This window comes from Nematolebias whitei, chromosome 7, assembly GCF_014905685.2.
Source record: "Nematolebias whitei isolate Nwh7 chromosome 7, NemWhi1, whole genome shotgun sequence".
Lineage (NCBI taxonomy): Eukaryota > Metazoa > Chordata > Actinopteri > Cyprinodontiformes > Rivulidae > Nematolebias > Nematolebias whitei.
This window is the reverse complement of record NC_056504.1, coordinates 24,945,632-24,962,298: the sequence shown is the minus strand read 5'-3', so window position 1 is coordinate 24,962,298 and position 16,667 is coordinate 24,945,632. Positions and strand designations below refer to the sequence as shown.

Genomic DNA, 16,667 nt, shown 5'->3' with positions numbered 1-16,667 from the left:
TGTGTGAGAGAGAATAGTAGTGTGTGAGAGAGAGAGAATAGTAATGTGTGCGAGAGAGAATATAGATTATGTCGTACACGGCACCTCACTTATGAGTGTTATTATTAAATAGGCAAACCAGTCCTGGGGCAACATCTTGGATGTAATTTGTGGACCTTGTCAGCCAAATGGTCAGGGCTTCTGGCACAGTGTTAATAAAGTGCAGCTGGCTCAAAGTTGCACTTTTTTTTGTTACACGCTCACTGTCAGAGGAGTTCCAATCTGTATGATATTGAAATATTTCTGAGCAGAACTGTGCTCTGCAGAAAATCGATTCTGCTCAGCAGCTGTAATGTGTTTGAAGCTGCCACAGGGCTTCCAGCACAAATGCATAATGTCATTTTGCAGCGTTTGCCGCTTATTTGCATGCTTGCTTCATCGAGGCGAAAATCTGCCATCCTACAGGAAAAAAGTAGGAATTATTATTATCTAAAATTAGAAACTCATTGTTGATCATAATATAAATACTCATGAAATTCACAGTATGTTGGGCAGCATCTTTCAAATACGAGATTCTGAAATCAGCCCCTTTTTACACATGCACTCCCCTCCAATAATCTGACAGCAGCAGAACATGACTTCATTTTGAAATCACTCCAGTGAAAAGGTTACAGACTGCTTTCAACCTACCTACATTTGAACTAAAGACTGCTACATTTTACATATCTAGTGCTTAGTGTTATAGTCTTTACTGAGTGATATTATCCTAAATGCATTGTGGAGTTCAACTTGTTTTTTTCTATGTGACACATGGAAATCAAAGCCAGTGGTAGTAACAGTGGACCCAGGTGAAAATTTGTAGAGCTAACAAAAAAACGTGTTAACTGTTGACACATGTACATTTGCTTCAAATGTAGATTGTGTGAAACTGAGTAAAATCTGTTGTTTCAAAACATGATGACAATGTATAATCATCTTCAACTTCCAATTTTTAGTTCATATGTTTTTTCAAAACATTTTGTTTCAATAAGGTCTTAAACTAATACGGTATGTAAATACTGTCTATGTAGTAATACCCAGTTTTGCTAACTACGATCCCATTGAGTGTACAGGTTTTTAATCTCGCTGTGCTGCAACTGCTGGCCACCACTTGTGAAAGATTCTCTAGATTGTCTCCTAACGTTTGCTGTGGTTCTCAATTTTTATTTTCTTGCTTCCAGCCCCGTAGATGAATGGCTGCCAAGGTTGTTCCAAAGCAAGGTGATGTGGGCAGTGGACGGCAATGAAACAATGTGCAAGACCTACAGTATAATGGAGTCTTGCAAACTGTTCATACAAAAATGAACCACAATTTTCAAAAATTCTGCACAGTTCACTGGCCCTTTGTTGTTAACATTCAGAGAGACTGCAACTGAAAATGTGCATATTCCTTTTGCAATATTGAGTGGTTTGAGTTGTCAAGAGTCTCAACCCAGAGATACTAACCCCATCTAATGTACTTATGGAGAGGCTAGATTGTGACTGACAAACCACTGCTCAATGAGACAGCATAGTTTCTGTGTTTTAATCAGAATTGCTCACAAAAGCTGCTTTTAAAAGATCAAGGCAGGAATACAGGCAACATGCTTAACTTGTAGGTACAAAACATGAGTCCACAAACTGTTGGTAAAATCATGATCGGAAGCTGGTTTCTCAGACCACACTATTGGTTGGTTCTCTAATTATCCCTCAGATCGGAGGCAATGTGTTCAACATAATGGTACTTCTTCCAGCTATCCAACTGTCAACAATGGTGTACCATAAGGCTCAGTCGTAGGACCCACCCTCTTCACAAGCTACATAAGTCATTTAGGTCAGATCATTCCTGAGGCATTCCTACATTTCTATGCCAATGATACAGTTGTTTATTGTCGAGCTAGAACAGTTGCTAAGGTTTTTCAACATAAATAAAAATAAAAATAATATTAAAAAATAAAACATAGTCTGCATTTGACATCATCCAGCCAGATTTGTTCTGCTTCAAACGCGCTAAATGCTGATTGTCGTGATTGTAGGTCTTTTAAAGTAGAACCCAAGGATGCAGGCAGGACTCAGTCGACTCGGTGGTAAAAATAAGAAGACACTTTAATAATACAAAAATAAACAGCTGTCGAGGCAGCAAAAACTTACATGTAGAAAAATCATGAGGAGGCACTCAGGAAAACACTAGGGACTCAGGAGGATTACCAGGAGATGACAAGACGAATACAAGACGAATACAAGACGAATACAAGATGAATACCAGACGAATACCAGACGAATACCAGACGAATACCAGACGATGCCCAGACAAGGAATGACACAAAGACACAGACTTATATACAAACACTGATGAGGACAAAACACAAAACACCTGTCAGGCTCACAGGTGTGGGGAAAAGGGAAATCACATGAGAGGAAAGAGAACAGAAACAAGACAGAGACACACCACTAGGGGCAATATCACCACACTGATAAAACTAAAGGGATGTTGTTTTCAAACAGGAAGTCGGTCCCAGCAGTCCTTCCTTATCTACGAATGGTGTTCCTATTGAGTTTGTTGATTCTTATAAATACTTGGGTATCTTGGTTGATTTGCATGTCTCTTAAGTCTCATGTCAAAAACTTGGTAAATAAATTAAAAGTAAAATTGGGTTTCTTTTTCATAAATAGATCTTGTCTAACTCTGAATGATAAGAAATGCCTTGTAACTTCTACTTTCCTTCCCTCCATTGACTACAATGACATTATTACATGAATGTTCCTGCAAACACCTTGCAGATTCAATTCAATTCAGTTCAGTTCAGATGTTGGACGTTGTCTATCACAGTGCGCTAAAATTCATAACTGGTTGTAACTACTGTATCCATCACTGCACCCTGTATTCACTGGTTAACTGGACACCATTAACTTCATACAGACTCTCTCACTGGTACATTTTCATATTTAAATCACTTCTTGGTCTATTGTCTTTATATATCTCCTACGTGCCTGCCACTTTGTGAGTGCAGCTACAGCGTGCACTCTCAGGACATTATTACATGCAATGTTGCCTCAGTGTGGATCAAACTTGGCAAAAGGGTCTTTTTCCTCAATGCTCCTGTTTCCTGGAACACCTTGCAAAAAAATCTGAAGCTCTCGACCTTGACCTCTAAGGGATTTTAAACAACTGCTAAGTTCATTGCGAAAACAATGCAGGCATGTTCCTGTTTTTAGTTTTCTACAGCGCTTTAAAATGTAGCTGGTTTTGTTTTTATATAATTTCTTTTATTTACTTTTCATTTTATATGCTTTCATGTGATTGTCTATTGTTGTCTGTACCTCATCTGTGCTCTTTGTTTATATCAGGTCTCTTGTAAATGTAAACGAGATGTTATTCTAAAATAATTAAAGGTTGAATGAATGATCAATGTGGCTGGGTACATTACTTTATAAAGTCTACAGACCCTTCTTTGAGTCACTGTGCTGTAAAATGATAAGTACTCTATTATAAAAGTTATTACCACCATAACCACTTTTCTGCCATATAACATCAAATCATGATTGTTTCTGTGTTCTCCACTGGTTTTTAGTGAGCTTGAAGATAGCTCAGAACATTATTTACTGACCAAGTGATAATAATTCAGTACATTAAGTTTATTTTGACCTTTTATATGTTGTGTTAATAATTTTATATACACTCTCCACCTCTTAAAGTTTTGATTTGTTTTTCTTTCAGTGTGTATTTAAAGAGATATGAGAAAGATGAGCGCACAGAATTAACCAAATAAATTGTATGGTAAATTTGACATGTTTTGAATGTATGTTTAAGAGCTCAGTCTATGCTTGGTTTGCTCAGCTTTTATTTTTTCCAGATCATGCAGCTACATTCAGACAGGCCCCAATATTGCAGTTCACTGTCAAGACTTTGATGCAACCATACTGACTGAAATGCTAATTTTCAGTTTGCATTTTGCTCAAAGTGGGGAACTGTGTGTCTTGAATCCATCTACACAGAGACTGGAATGTATTTAAATGAGGATCAGTGAGTGATAATGACTTAATCTGGATTTACCTAATTACAATACATCATGAAAAGAGTAAGGTTTATTTTGTTTTCAGTCCAGAAGTACAGAAAAAGGTCATCTTGCTCAACTTAAATTAACCACCTAAAGCTACAAATGACAAAAATGTCCCATTGCATCAAGGACACGAGTATCTAAATTAAGACTCATTGATGAGAACATCCATATGCTGCACAATGAGTGAGACTGATGGTTATCCCTGTGACCTTTCACCCTGCTGACACCCTTTCCATTGCAGGCTTGACCTTTGCTACTGCAGTGATCCACTGATGGCATTTGTAGTCATGCCTCATTTCCACTGAGCCTGTCTGTTTGGGTGTGATGGAACAGGATTGGAGAAGTGACCCTGAGCTCCTCGGAGGCTCCTGGGAGGCTGAGATCATGGCTGCTTGTTCAGTCAGTGTAATGAGTGAAACTCTGGCCTTTCGTTGCTCTGGACTTAACTGCAGACATAATGGATGTTTTGGTTTGCTCACACAGATCTACAGTTCACAGGAGCCAACTATCTTTTCGTCTAGAGTTTTATTCTCTTCTTTCTTTTATTTCTTTTCTTTATAATGTAATGGCTGATTTAGCATTCGCACAAATGGTTTCCATTTTATAGTTTCGTCCTGACATTTGTCTGTTTCTAACTACTTCAGCATACTTTCATTAATTTCAAGCAGCTTGCTGAAGAGATAGAAGCTATGAAATTTGGTATTTGTAACTTTAACACTTTTTAAAATATAAAATTATTCATAACATTTTTGATTCTAATAAAATTCATGTAGACTTTTGTTGTTAGCAAATTTAGCCTTTGAATTATTTTAGTTAATTTTTTGTATGGAATTTTAGCTTTTAGCTACTGTTTTGCTAATTTAAGTGTTAAAGATGTGTTTAGCTGGTTTATCTACCGTACTTGCCGCCGTAAACATCGTTTCGCCATAAAAGTCACATCTATTATGTATCACCGCTGACATGTCACATTTGTTACACGTCACCGCTGACAACCCGGAAATGTGGGCAGGTGTTGTGCCAAAATTCGACTGGCTGCCAAGTGGAGGTCATGGCAGTGTGCATGGGAGGACTTTAACAATAATTTAACAAGATTAACACTTAAAAACAATTGTTTGTTTGCTCTAAATTATAACAAAGATGTGTCTCAGTTGAACTTTTCTTTAATAAATGCACTTTGACGATCAAATCAGCTGCATTTCAAAAGCCAATTTGCGGTCGCGGGTGTGCACAGAGGGACAACTCGCTGTGCATTTCTTCAAAATTTAACAAGATATCCACCTAAAAAAATTATTTGTTTACTCAAAATTATAGTAAATGTGTGTCTCAGTTGAACTTTTCCTTAATAAATACGCTTTAATGGTCAAATTAGCTGCATTTCGCCTGGGTGGTGCGGCGAAATGCAGCTGATTTGACATTTGCTCCAAGAATTCCGGAGCAAGACGAAGGTGGGTTGTATGGCAAGTCAAGTGTCTCATTAATAGCCACTTTTACCTATTAATGAGACACTTGGCTTGCCACATTAGTCCAGGGCCCTCTAGTGGCTGAAATTGGTCGTGTTCAATAATGTCCATGTCAGAATGAATGAGAACGTCAGATCTCAGCCAAAAATTGGATTATAAATATGGAAAAAAACATAAATTCATGACTTTGCTGTATAAGTCGCAGGCATACTAATTTATGCAAAAAACTGTGACTTATACAGCAAAAATTATGGTAGTTTGAAACATTTAAGCTTTTAGCTGCTTCTGTGCTAATTGTAGCATTAAGATACAGTTTTGCTACTTTTATGTTATAGCTAGGTGCTTTTGGGTTTTAGCTACTGTTCTGTAATTCATAAATTTTAGCTCCTGATTGGTTAAATTTGGCTTTTAGCAACTGTTTTGTTAATTTGAGCTTTTTACTACCATTTACTGGCTTTAGCTTTCAGTTTTGGTAACGCACTTTGGTAACAGTTTCTGTTTTAAATGTGCTCTATAAATAAATCTGACTTGACTTGACTTGACTTTTGCTTTGCACATTTTAGCATTTTGCTATGAATTAGCCCATTTTAGCTGTTTTGCTCCTTTAGTGGGTACTTTGCTTGTTTTAACTTTGATAATTCAGTATTAGTGTTAACATGTTTTTGTGGGGTTTTGGTTTGGTCTGTTTCCTCATGTTTCCAGCACTCAGTGTTTTCCCTTGTGTTCAGCCCCTGTCTCACCTGTGTCTAATGTTAATCACTGCAGGTGTCTGTCATTAACCTAATCAGTGTGTGTATATATTCAGTCCACTGGTGTCTTGTCTTCGTCTCGGGATTATCCTTCTATGGTGTTGTGTTCAGCCTTTCGTTCCATCCATCTGATTAATTTGTGAGTAGCTGCCCTGTCAGCGTTTTGATTTTGTTTTGTTTAATAAATATATTTTTATTTATTCCTCGAGCGTCCTCGTCATCCTCCTGCACGTGGGTTCAAACACTCCTGACGGCCAAACATAATAGAATCCTGAGACCATACTGAACCCAGCGGGAGGATGATTACTTTGTTCGAGTTTTTGGCCCGTGAGGCAGAGAAGACTGCCCAGAAAGACAGAGAAAGGGAGGAGAGGAGGAATCCATTTTGGGGGACCCGCCTGGCCATTAAACCTGGGTCCTCACAGCCTCTCCGTCCCTCTCCGCCTCACCGCGCCGCTGCACCCCGCTGCCCACCTCCTCCTCGCTCTCCACCTGGCGGTGCCAAGCAATCATCGGAGAGAGGGGGGCAAACAGCTGGTCCTCCCCGAACCCAGCGCAAGAAGGGGAGAGCTTCACGAAGGGAGGAAAAGCCCAGCCCTCAGTCGCCGGAGGAACGGCAGAAAATTTTGCTGGGGGGGAGGTACCTGTGTCCCTCAGAGGAGCAGTACAGCCCTCCCTCGCTGGAGGAGCTAGAACGGTGGCAGGCTTCCATAGTGGCAACGTATCTGGCTCCGCTTCTGCCCCACTGCGAGGAGACCCAGGTGGATACTCCTCATTCCAGTCCTCCTGAGGGGTTCATGGCTCCTCCACCACCTGCTGCAGCCCAGACTCCTCCACCACCTGCTGCAGCTCTGGTTCCTGGTTCACTTGCTGCTGCAGCTCTGGTTTCTGTTCCTGACTCCCTAGCAGCAGCTCCGGATCCATCACCTGCTGCTGCAGCCCCGTCTCTGGTCCCTGGTTCTCCAGCTGTAGCTCCGGCTCCATCACCTGCAGCCACACCTCTGGTCCTCATTCCTAGCTCTCCAGCTGCAGCCCCATCTCTGGTCTCCGTTCCTGGTTCTCCAGCTGCAGCTCCATCTCTGGTTCCTGGTTCTCCAGCTGCAGCCCCATCTCTGGTCCCCGTTCCTGGTTCTCCAGCTGTAGTCCTGACTCCAGCACCTGCTGCAGATCTGGTTCCCGGCTCGTCTCTTGAGGTCCTCGCTTCTGGCCCTTCGGCTGAGGTCCTCACTCCTGGCTCACCTGAGGTCCACGCTCCCGAGTCGTCTTCGACTGAGGTCCTCGCTCTTGGCTCACCTGAGGTCCAAGCTCCCGAGTCGTCTTCGGCTGAGGTCCACGCTCCTGGCTCACCTGAGGTCCATGCTCCCGGCTTGTTTTCGTCCCTGGCCCGTCTGCAGAGGTCTTCGTCCCTGGCCCATCTGCAGAGGTCTTCGTCCCTGGCCCGTCTGCATAGGTCTTCGTCCCTGCTTCAACCCCTGGTCTGTCTGAGGTCCTCACCTGCTTGAGTCCAGGGGGGCTTAGATGGATGCCTGTACTACCCAGAGATGGACGGTCCCCTGGCCGTCCACCGGAGCGCTGGCCTGGGGGTGGATGGTTTCCTGGCCGTCCCCCTGAATACTGGTCCTGCCCTGGATGGTCTCCTGACTGTCCACCATGACTGTGGTTGGGGTTCCTGGATTTGGTTTTGTGTTTAGCTACCCAGGTTTTCCTGTCGGTTTTTTGTTCTTCTGGTCCTATGTGTTTCTCTGTCTTGGTTTGTCCCTCCCCCCACCCAAGTTGGATGTAGCTTGTCCTTGGGATGTCTGGAGCCATCCCTTGAGTGGGGGGTACTGTGGGGTTTTGGTTTGGTCTGTTTCCTCATGTTTCCAGCACTGTGTTTTCCCTTGTGTTCAGCCCCTGTCTCACCTGTGTCTAATGTTAATCACTGCAAGTGTCTGTCATTGTCCTAATCAGTGTATGTATATATTCAGTTCACTGTGTCTTGTCTTTGTCTCGGGATTATCCTTCTATGGTGTTGTGTTCAGCCTTTCGGTCCATCCATCTGATTAATTTGTGAGTAGCTGCACTGTCAGCGTTTTGATTTTGTTTTGTTTAATAAATATATTTTTTTTTATTCCTCGAGCGTCCTCGTCATCCTCCTGCATGTGGGTTCAAACACTCCTGATGGCCGAACATAATAGTTTTAGTCTAAAAAAGTTAAATCTGGTCCTCTGGACATTCAAAAAAACAAAACAAAGCAAAACAACAAAAAAATGTAGAAACGTTTCGTCCCTCATCCGAGAGACTTCCTCAGTCTGAGAAGCTGTATTCAGCTCAGTCTCTTAAATAGCACCTTCTCAGAGTGGATCAACCAGTTTTGCTGCTGACAACCAAAACCAGCTGATCACATGTTCAAGAAGGACCATCAGCCTAACAATGGATCATTAGCACACTGATGGCTGTTTACTATTCACAGAGGGCTGAGTGATACTAGCAATCACAGCATTGTAAGAGGGTGTTCCTCTGGTGGAGATGATCACAGCTACTGAGTCAGCCATCCGCAACAACAAACTTAAAGAGGCTGAAGCAGAACAGCTCAGAATCAAAGTTTCAGCCTGCCTCATCAATGCCAAACCACCACCTTCCAACATCAGTAGAGAGGAGAGGGACACACTCACCACTCTTAGCAAGGACAAAAACATCATCATTCTCCCAGCAGACAAAGGAAGGTGCACAGTGATTTTGAACCAGAAAGACTATCATGAGAAAGTTATGACACTCCTTAGTGACTTAAACACTTATGAACCTCTGAAAAGAGATCCAGGAAGTGGTTACAAGAAGAAATTGATAGATTGCCTGAAAATTTTGGAGCAGGACAAGGCTATTGACCGTTTTCTGTACCACAGACTGTACCCAGGGGAGGCCACATCTAGTCTGTGTGGTTTACCTAAAATCCACAAACAAGGTGTACCTTTAAGACCAATCGTTAGCATGATTAACTCTGTCACTTACAATGTTTCCAAATATCTGGGGTCTGTACTCATCCCTTTAGTTGGCAGCTCAGAACACCACATACAGAACACCGTGGACTTTGTGGATAAGGTGAGGGATGTCATCATGGAGACTGATGAAACAATGGTCTATTTTGATGTCACATCACTCTTTACGTGCATTCCTGTTGATGATGCAGTAGAGGTGGTCAGTTTAAAATTAAAATCAGACACCACTCTGAGCATCAGGACCACGCTTTCCATAGAACAACTGTGTCAACTCTTGAAACTGTGCCTGCAGTCAACCTACTTCACATATGGGGAGCAATATTATAGGCAGAAACATGGGTGTTGTTGGATTTCATGTTTTATCTTTTATTATTATTTTAATCAAGCTTGAAATTTCATGTTATAACATGTGTATGTGTCATTTTTTGAAGGGTTTTTACTACCTTACAATCATTTAAATATTAATCAGTTACTTTGCCTTAATATAATCTTAAATCCAGTTAGTTTGCTTAAATATAATCTTACATTAACTAGAGAAAATCTTATAAATTCACATTCTTATAAGTTCACATTTACAAGCGACTCAGAGCAGGTAAGATACTGATTAGACTCCAGGAAGGTGCCTCGGAGTATTACACACACCACACACGCTCATTCGCACACTCAAACATAGACTGACACGCACACACATAGACTGAGGGACATTAAAGTATCTAGAACACATCTTTCTACCTTAAACTTAATATAGTTTGCTTAAACTTAATATAGTTGGGGACAGCACGGTGGCGCAACTGGTAGAGCTGCTGCCTCTCAGCGAGCAGGTCCCTGGTTCAAACCCCAGTCCGGGGGCCTTTCTGGGTGGAGTTTGCATGTTCTCTCCGTGCATGCGTGGGTTTTCTCCGGGTGCTCCGGTTTCCTCCCACAGACCAAAAACATGCATGTTAGGCTGATTGGTAACTCTAAATTGTCCCTAGGTGTGAGTGAGAGAGTGAATGGTTGTTTGTCTCGTTTGTCTCTATGTGGCCCTGTGATGGACTTGCGACCCGTCCAGGGTGTACCCCGCCCCTCGCACAGTGATTGCTGGACATGGGCACCAGCGACCCCCGTGACCCAAAATGGAATAAACGGGTAAAGAAAATGGATGGATGGATAATATAGTTGGCTTAAACATAAATAGTAAAGATAATAGAAAGTAGCATTTATCGTTTAACAATTGTGATCAGTTCAGAGGTAAAATCTTCAGCTAAAAACACTAGCGTGTCTAAACAAAGAGCCATAAACTTATCTTTGGTATGTGACCTCCAAGACTTATCTAACAGGCAGAAGAGCCCTGTAACCATGACAACAGGTTGTTTAAACCAATCAGAGGCAGAGCTGCTAAAAATCTGTGATAAGGTGCAGAGTGAGAGGGCAGGTCAGTGCATTTGCTGGAGAACTACGATGAATAAGGTCGGTTCTGTAAAATGCCCGTTGTATGCATACATTGTAATGGTTTAATGATTTCTGAATACTTGTAATCCGTTGTCAAATAAATCTTTTGAACTAAGGTACCGCTTCAGCTGTTTTGAACACAACTGTGGTTCTCATAAGCCATGACAGTTGGTGACCCCGAACGTGCAGCTGACGGGACCACGAATTGGATCGAGAAGGTGCTGAACCCCCACATTGTGAACTTCTGGGCCCAGCAACGATAAAAGGTAAGCGGAAGTTACCTCTGTTGGCCGAAAGGCTCGAAAACTCCTCATTTTTCGGCTGTAAACTAAATTATAATCTTCCTCTGTGGGTGTTAGTACCATCTCCTGAATCAGATGTTTGGTAAGCCAATTTAAAGTTATTCGTGGAACTTCTGATGTACGGGTTGCTTGTATTCAGATTTGGGGGGTTTGTGAAACGCGCGGCGCGTGCGTGTCTTAATGTGTGTGTTGTGCACAGCTTAGTTTAGGTGTGTGTAGATTCACAAGTTTTACTTGTGGCCGGAGGAAGGCGAGACGGCCTGCCGGAGGTCACGTGGGTGACCGACACATTTCCCTTTGTTCTCAGCGGAGCTGGCCATCAAAACCTTACATCTGACGAGATTAAGGTCCGCTCATGTCAAGCACGGGGGCGGGGCTAAGGCGCGGGTACTCCTTTTGATGTGTCGACTGCATCATAAACTGTACTCCATTAATAGTTAGCTTTAAAGGGGAATGTGCTAGGATATAGTGAGTTTACCAAATTTCTAGTGATCAGGGATCGCTGTAGCTTGTAGATTTAAGATTAATTTTATTGTGTGCCGTGCTCTGCAGGTCTCGACCTGAGATGGTGTGTCTGTGAGAGGAACTTTCTTTTTTTCTTCTGTTGCTCTGCACTGTGGAACAGCTGCGGTTCTCTTATCAGTAGCTATGTTTACATGCGCAGAATTCTTTGACCGGATTGAAATGTGTTCTGTTTGAATAATTCAAATGTATCGTTTACATGGGCACAATCCGTTCACGATGTGCGTTTACATGCAACGGGCTTTGATTCTGAACAGAAGTACTGACATGCGCAGAGTGGTAAACTCTCCTTAAAAAACCACCGAAGAAGAAGTTACTTCCGTGTAAACCATAGAAGAAGAAGTTCTTTTTCCGGGACGAACGTAAACACACTTGAGCGACAAAAATGGACCCGCGACAGGTTTTAATGACTGTGATGGAGTTGTTACTCACTCCCTGCTTGAGCTACAGGCGAAGCAACGCATGCTTTTAGTCTTTTTTCTTCGTAGGATGAGAGCGCGGAAGGAAAAATACATCCGAGAAAGTTCTTTGCTGCCGGCAAGTTTAATGCTGCTGCCACTACCTCCACAAACGACCAGAAACCAGTGGATGAAAGTTCGAAGTAAAGACTGGTGGGAGCGTGTGGTCCTCACGCAGTTCACCGACCAGGAGTGGAAGCAGAATTTTCGCATGACACATCTGTCTTTCACAAAGTTGTGCACTTTGATGGAGAGTCATTTAGCCCCAGAAGAGGTGACTGTTAGAACTCCAATTCCGCTCATGATGCGAGTTGCAGTTGTTCTGTATAAACTGGGCAGCTGTGCCGAATAGCGAGTCATTGCAAATCAATTTGGAATAAGTAAGAGCAGTGTTAAAAATTGTGTGTACATGTTTTGTAAAAGCATGGTGAGAGGGCCAATAAAACAGCTGATCCGAGCACCAACTGACATGGAGGCACTGGAGATCGCCAGAGCTTTTGAGGCTTCCCATCACATCCCTCATATTATGGGTCTCATCGATGGATCACACATCCCAGTTCTTCCCCCCTCTGATGGATATAAAGACTTTGTTAACCGTAAAGGCTGGCCATCCTATGTCCTCCAAGCTGTTGTGAACAACTGCTGGTAAGACAAATACACACTGTATGCTTAAATAAACTTGTTTTTCTTTCTTTTTCTACCTGTCTATGCTTGATACTGTCTGTATTTATTATTAATTACTGTTTTTCCTCTGTTTTTCTCAGTTTCTGGAGCATCAGTTGCAAGATGCCAGGCAGTGCCCATGATGCCAATGTCCTGCGCCACTCTGACCTCTATCAAAGGGCTCATCTAATGCCAAAAGTAAGGCTAATATTTACTATATTGTATTTATTATTTCTACAACTATAAACTATAAAGTAGAGATACTTAGCTGTAAAATTATTTTTTTAAATGTTTGTTAGAAGCATGCCTTTAAACAAATGGTTAAATGTTGCCAATATTTGCTATATTGTATTTAGTATTACTACAATTATTACAGCTAAGGTTCTCAAAGTAGAGATACATAGCTGTAAAGTTTTATTTAAAAAAAAAAGTTTGTTTGAACCATGCCTTTAAACAATGTCTAAGTAAAATACTAAATATTAGTATGTCCTTTTTTTGCGGTCTGTGAGGAACATTGAAGGAAAGGACGTCAGTCTCCTCGTTGTTGGTGACCCTGCATACCCGCTGTTGGACTGGCTCATCAAAGGATACCCAAACTCTCCTCGTCTGACTCCTCAACAAGAGTCATTTAATGTTTACCTTAGCTCAGTCAGGGTGGGCGTAGAGATGACCTTCGGGTTGCTGAAGTCACGGTGGAGAGTTCTTCTAAAAAGAAGTGACTTTCATTTCACCTTTGCTCCAAAAATGATCGCCACCTGTTGTGCACTCCACAACTTCTGCCAGAGGGAGAGGGATTATGGCAACAGCAACTGGTTGGAAGAGGCACGTGACCGTGCAAACAACTACCCTCAGCCTAACCAGCCAGCGAATCTTCAGTGTAGTGTTGGTGGAAACGGTGCAAGAGAGGCACTGACTGCATATATGTCCAAGTTTCCACTCCGTACAGGCCATCTGCATTAAAGGGGCTTTTTAAATATACAATATATACTTGTCATGTATGTGTTCAGATGCAGCTAACATTTGTATAAAGATATTATAACAAAACGGCAAATAATACTAGTGTACATCGGAGCTCTTTAATGGACCAAACATTTTAATAAATTCTTGTAAACATTTTATATTGCTTGTTGGCACTGTGTGAAATGTGTTTCATTCTCAGTGCAATTTGAGGTAGCCTACATCACAAAAACATAAAAATTATACATTCAAAAAGTTTGTGCAAAACAGACAATGTGCACAGATCATCACATCTTGTAATGAAAACAGAAAAAAACATTCTTTGGTCATTTAAAACTACAGTAACGTGCAATTCAACAGTAACTTCTTTATCAACTCATCCTGTACTTTCAGAATTACAATATCAAAAATATCTATATATATATATAATATGAAACTTTAGCTGCTGCTCAAATAACAAACTTTTTTTTAACTTTAGTTTAGGTCATGGAGGTGGTAATCCGAGTTGTAGCTTGGGTTCTGAGGAAATTGAGCAGACCGGCTTTGACCTGGGTATTGATGCTGAGGGTAGGGAGGAACTGGAGATCTTCCCTGTGGAGGTGGGGTCATTTGAGTCATGATGGACTTTAATCCATCAAAACATTGCCTCACTAGGCGCTCAGTTGAGAGTGTGTTTTCTTCTAAGAACCTTACAAACAACCTTTCTTCTCTTTGCTGCCATCGTTCCTGTTGTTCTTCTATCCATTTGTTCTGGGACTCTTGCATCTTCTGGTAGAAGGATTGCTGTTCGGTGGCCCAAGTCTGCATAACCAGAGTTCCCTCGTGGTCCTGCAATGATGTAAAACACTATTACTTGCTTGGATGCAGTACTAACATAATCTCTCTAAACACTGTATAAACATTTGTTACTGTTTTTGTCATCTGGAACACACAACTTACTCTTCCTTGATGTCCTCGTCTGTTGAAAGTTTCTTGGACTGTTGTTTGTTGTGTGCTGCTGTCAGCTGCTTCATCAAAGCTGGACTCATCATCTGAAAAAGAAAAAAATAAAGTCTAACTGGTCCCCTGGTATGTTGAAATTTGTTAGGTTAATTATCTGGTTAGTTGGGGTAGTGTTATAATCCACAATATAGGTCTCATGTTCTCTACTGTGTACAATCCTTGGAGGTATAATTATGCTAGCCCTAAAGCTACTCTTGCTTCTTATTATAATTACATTTTAACATATTTGTTGTATCCCAGTTACACCAAGTAATACAGTACAGAGGGTTAATGTGGCTTGAAGAGTATCTTACCGGAAAGGATGCTTTGTTCCGGATTTGCATCGGGGCTGTAGTCCTCAGATTCCTCCTCATAACCTTGGTCCACACCGCTGCCTATCGTGTTGGCCAGTGGCCGATCTCTCATCAGTTCGTCCATCAACACGTAAAATGAAAAAGTGGTGGGGTCAGAGCCACTTCTCCTGTTCTTGTTTTTAGCTTGGTAGTACTTAGCTTTCAAGCTCTTCCAGCGTTTTTTATTTGCTCAATTGTTCGATGGATTCCGGCTTCTTCCAGTTTTTCATGCACTTGTTTAAATAACTCCGTGTTCCTACACTTTCGACCGTCAAGGCGTTCGATAATTTTGAGTTCTTTTAACGTTTCGATTAGAAATGTTGTATCGCTCACCGACCAGTTCTGCTTCCCCGCCATGTTAGCATCTACACATTAGCCAGGCGGAAAAGGAAACGCGTAGAGGTACGCGCCGCACATGCGCAGTCAGGTCATTTTTTCACCATCAGATAAAAACGAACAGATCAAGCGTTTACATGCGCACCGATCGGGCCACGGATCGGCGTAAACCACCCGTTTCGATCTGATCACAAATTATAACGGATCGCGCCGAATACACAAAAAATAACCCGAACGGAGCGTTTACATGACACACTTTTGTTCCGACCGGCCATCTGATCCGGTTACTTTTGTCCATGTAAACATACCAAGTGTGTGGCTGACGGGGGTTGTTTTCTCTCTCTTTTAAACGGTGGTGGGGGAAGGTGAAGCCATTTCTTTTTTTTTCCTTTTTTTGCACTGTCTTTCTAGGTGAAAGTGTGTGTTGCTTGTCGCGTCAGAGGTCTCGGCCTGACTGGTGTTACCATATCCTGACCGGAAGGGTCTTTGCTTGCTGAAGTTAAAGGCTTGTGTTGATTTTTTCAACAGATGCCTGTGCTGAATGAGAATAAATACAATTGAATGAAAGTTTGAGTGAATGATGTCAGCAGATATGGAGCACATAACTAACAAATCTGTAACTCCTGTGGAAACTCTACATGAACAATCAAAAAGAGTTAAAGCTGTTATTAATGTTATACACGCAACAAATACAGGTAAATGTAGACAATTGGACAGCCTTTTGCATCAGCTGGTCCAGGCTGAGGCAGGATCGTCACACACGCTTATACAACTAGCTTGGGACAAAGTTAAAGATCAGAACACACAGATTCAGGAGCTTAATGAGGATTTCCTGACCTGCAAATCTTTTCTTAGACGTCAGAAGCTTCAAAAGAAATTAGAAAAGCATAGCAATATCCAAGACATGTATAAACAATTAGCCTTGTTGTGTCAGAGTGTACAAAACTTGGGTGAGTCAGAAAAGTTTTAAACACCACCTTATGTGGCTGACATGACATTGCTGACAGCGCCACCTGCTGGGACTGACGTGACATTGCCGACAGCGCCACCTGCTGGGACTGACGTGACATTGCCTATAGCGCCACCTGCTGGGAATTATCCGGTGTTGCAGGTTCATAAAGGCAGACTGACATTTGAGGAGACTGATTCGGAGGCAAGTGGTACTCTGGATAATGACTTAGGGGGAATTGGTGGCAGAATGTCTGCTCAAAGACGACAGCGATTTTTTAATGATTTTTCTGACCGTGAGGAGGAGGAGGCCAGGAAAGCTCGGTGGAAGAGTGGTTCACGTGACAGTGTGAGTGAGCGTGTGTGGTGTGTGTAATACTCCGAGGCACCTTCCTGGAGTCTAATCAGTATCTTACCTGCTCTGAGTCGCTTGTAAATGTGAACTTATAAGAATGTGAATTTATAAGATTTTCT

The 16,667-nt window shown here is 42.0% G+C and overlaps 1 protein-coding gene and 1 long non-coding RNA gene across 2 annotated transcripts in view; both read right to left on the bottom strand.

The window, feature by feature from the left end:
* Positions 1-16,667, bottom strand: part of LOC119412734 (plexin-A2) — a 316,230-nt gene that overhangs the window by 172,931 nt on the left and 126,632 nt on the right. The gene's annotated exons all lie outside the window — the stretch shown is intronic.
* On the bottom strand, positions 14,021-14,898 carry LOC119411762. The gene is made up of 3 exons (XR_005186904.1): positions 14,871-14,898; positions 14,515-14,606; positions 14,021-14,403 (listed from the first exon to the last, which is right to left on the bottom strand). It is a non-coding gene; the product is annotated as an uncharacterized LOC119411762 (long non-coding RNA).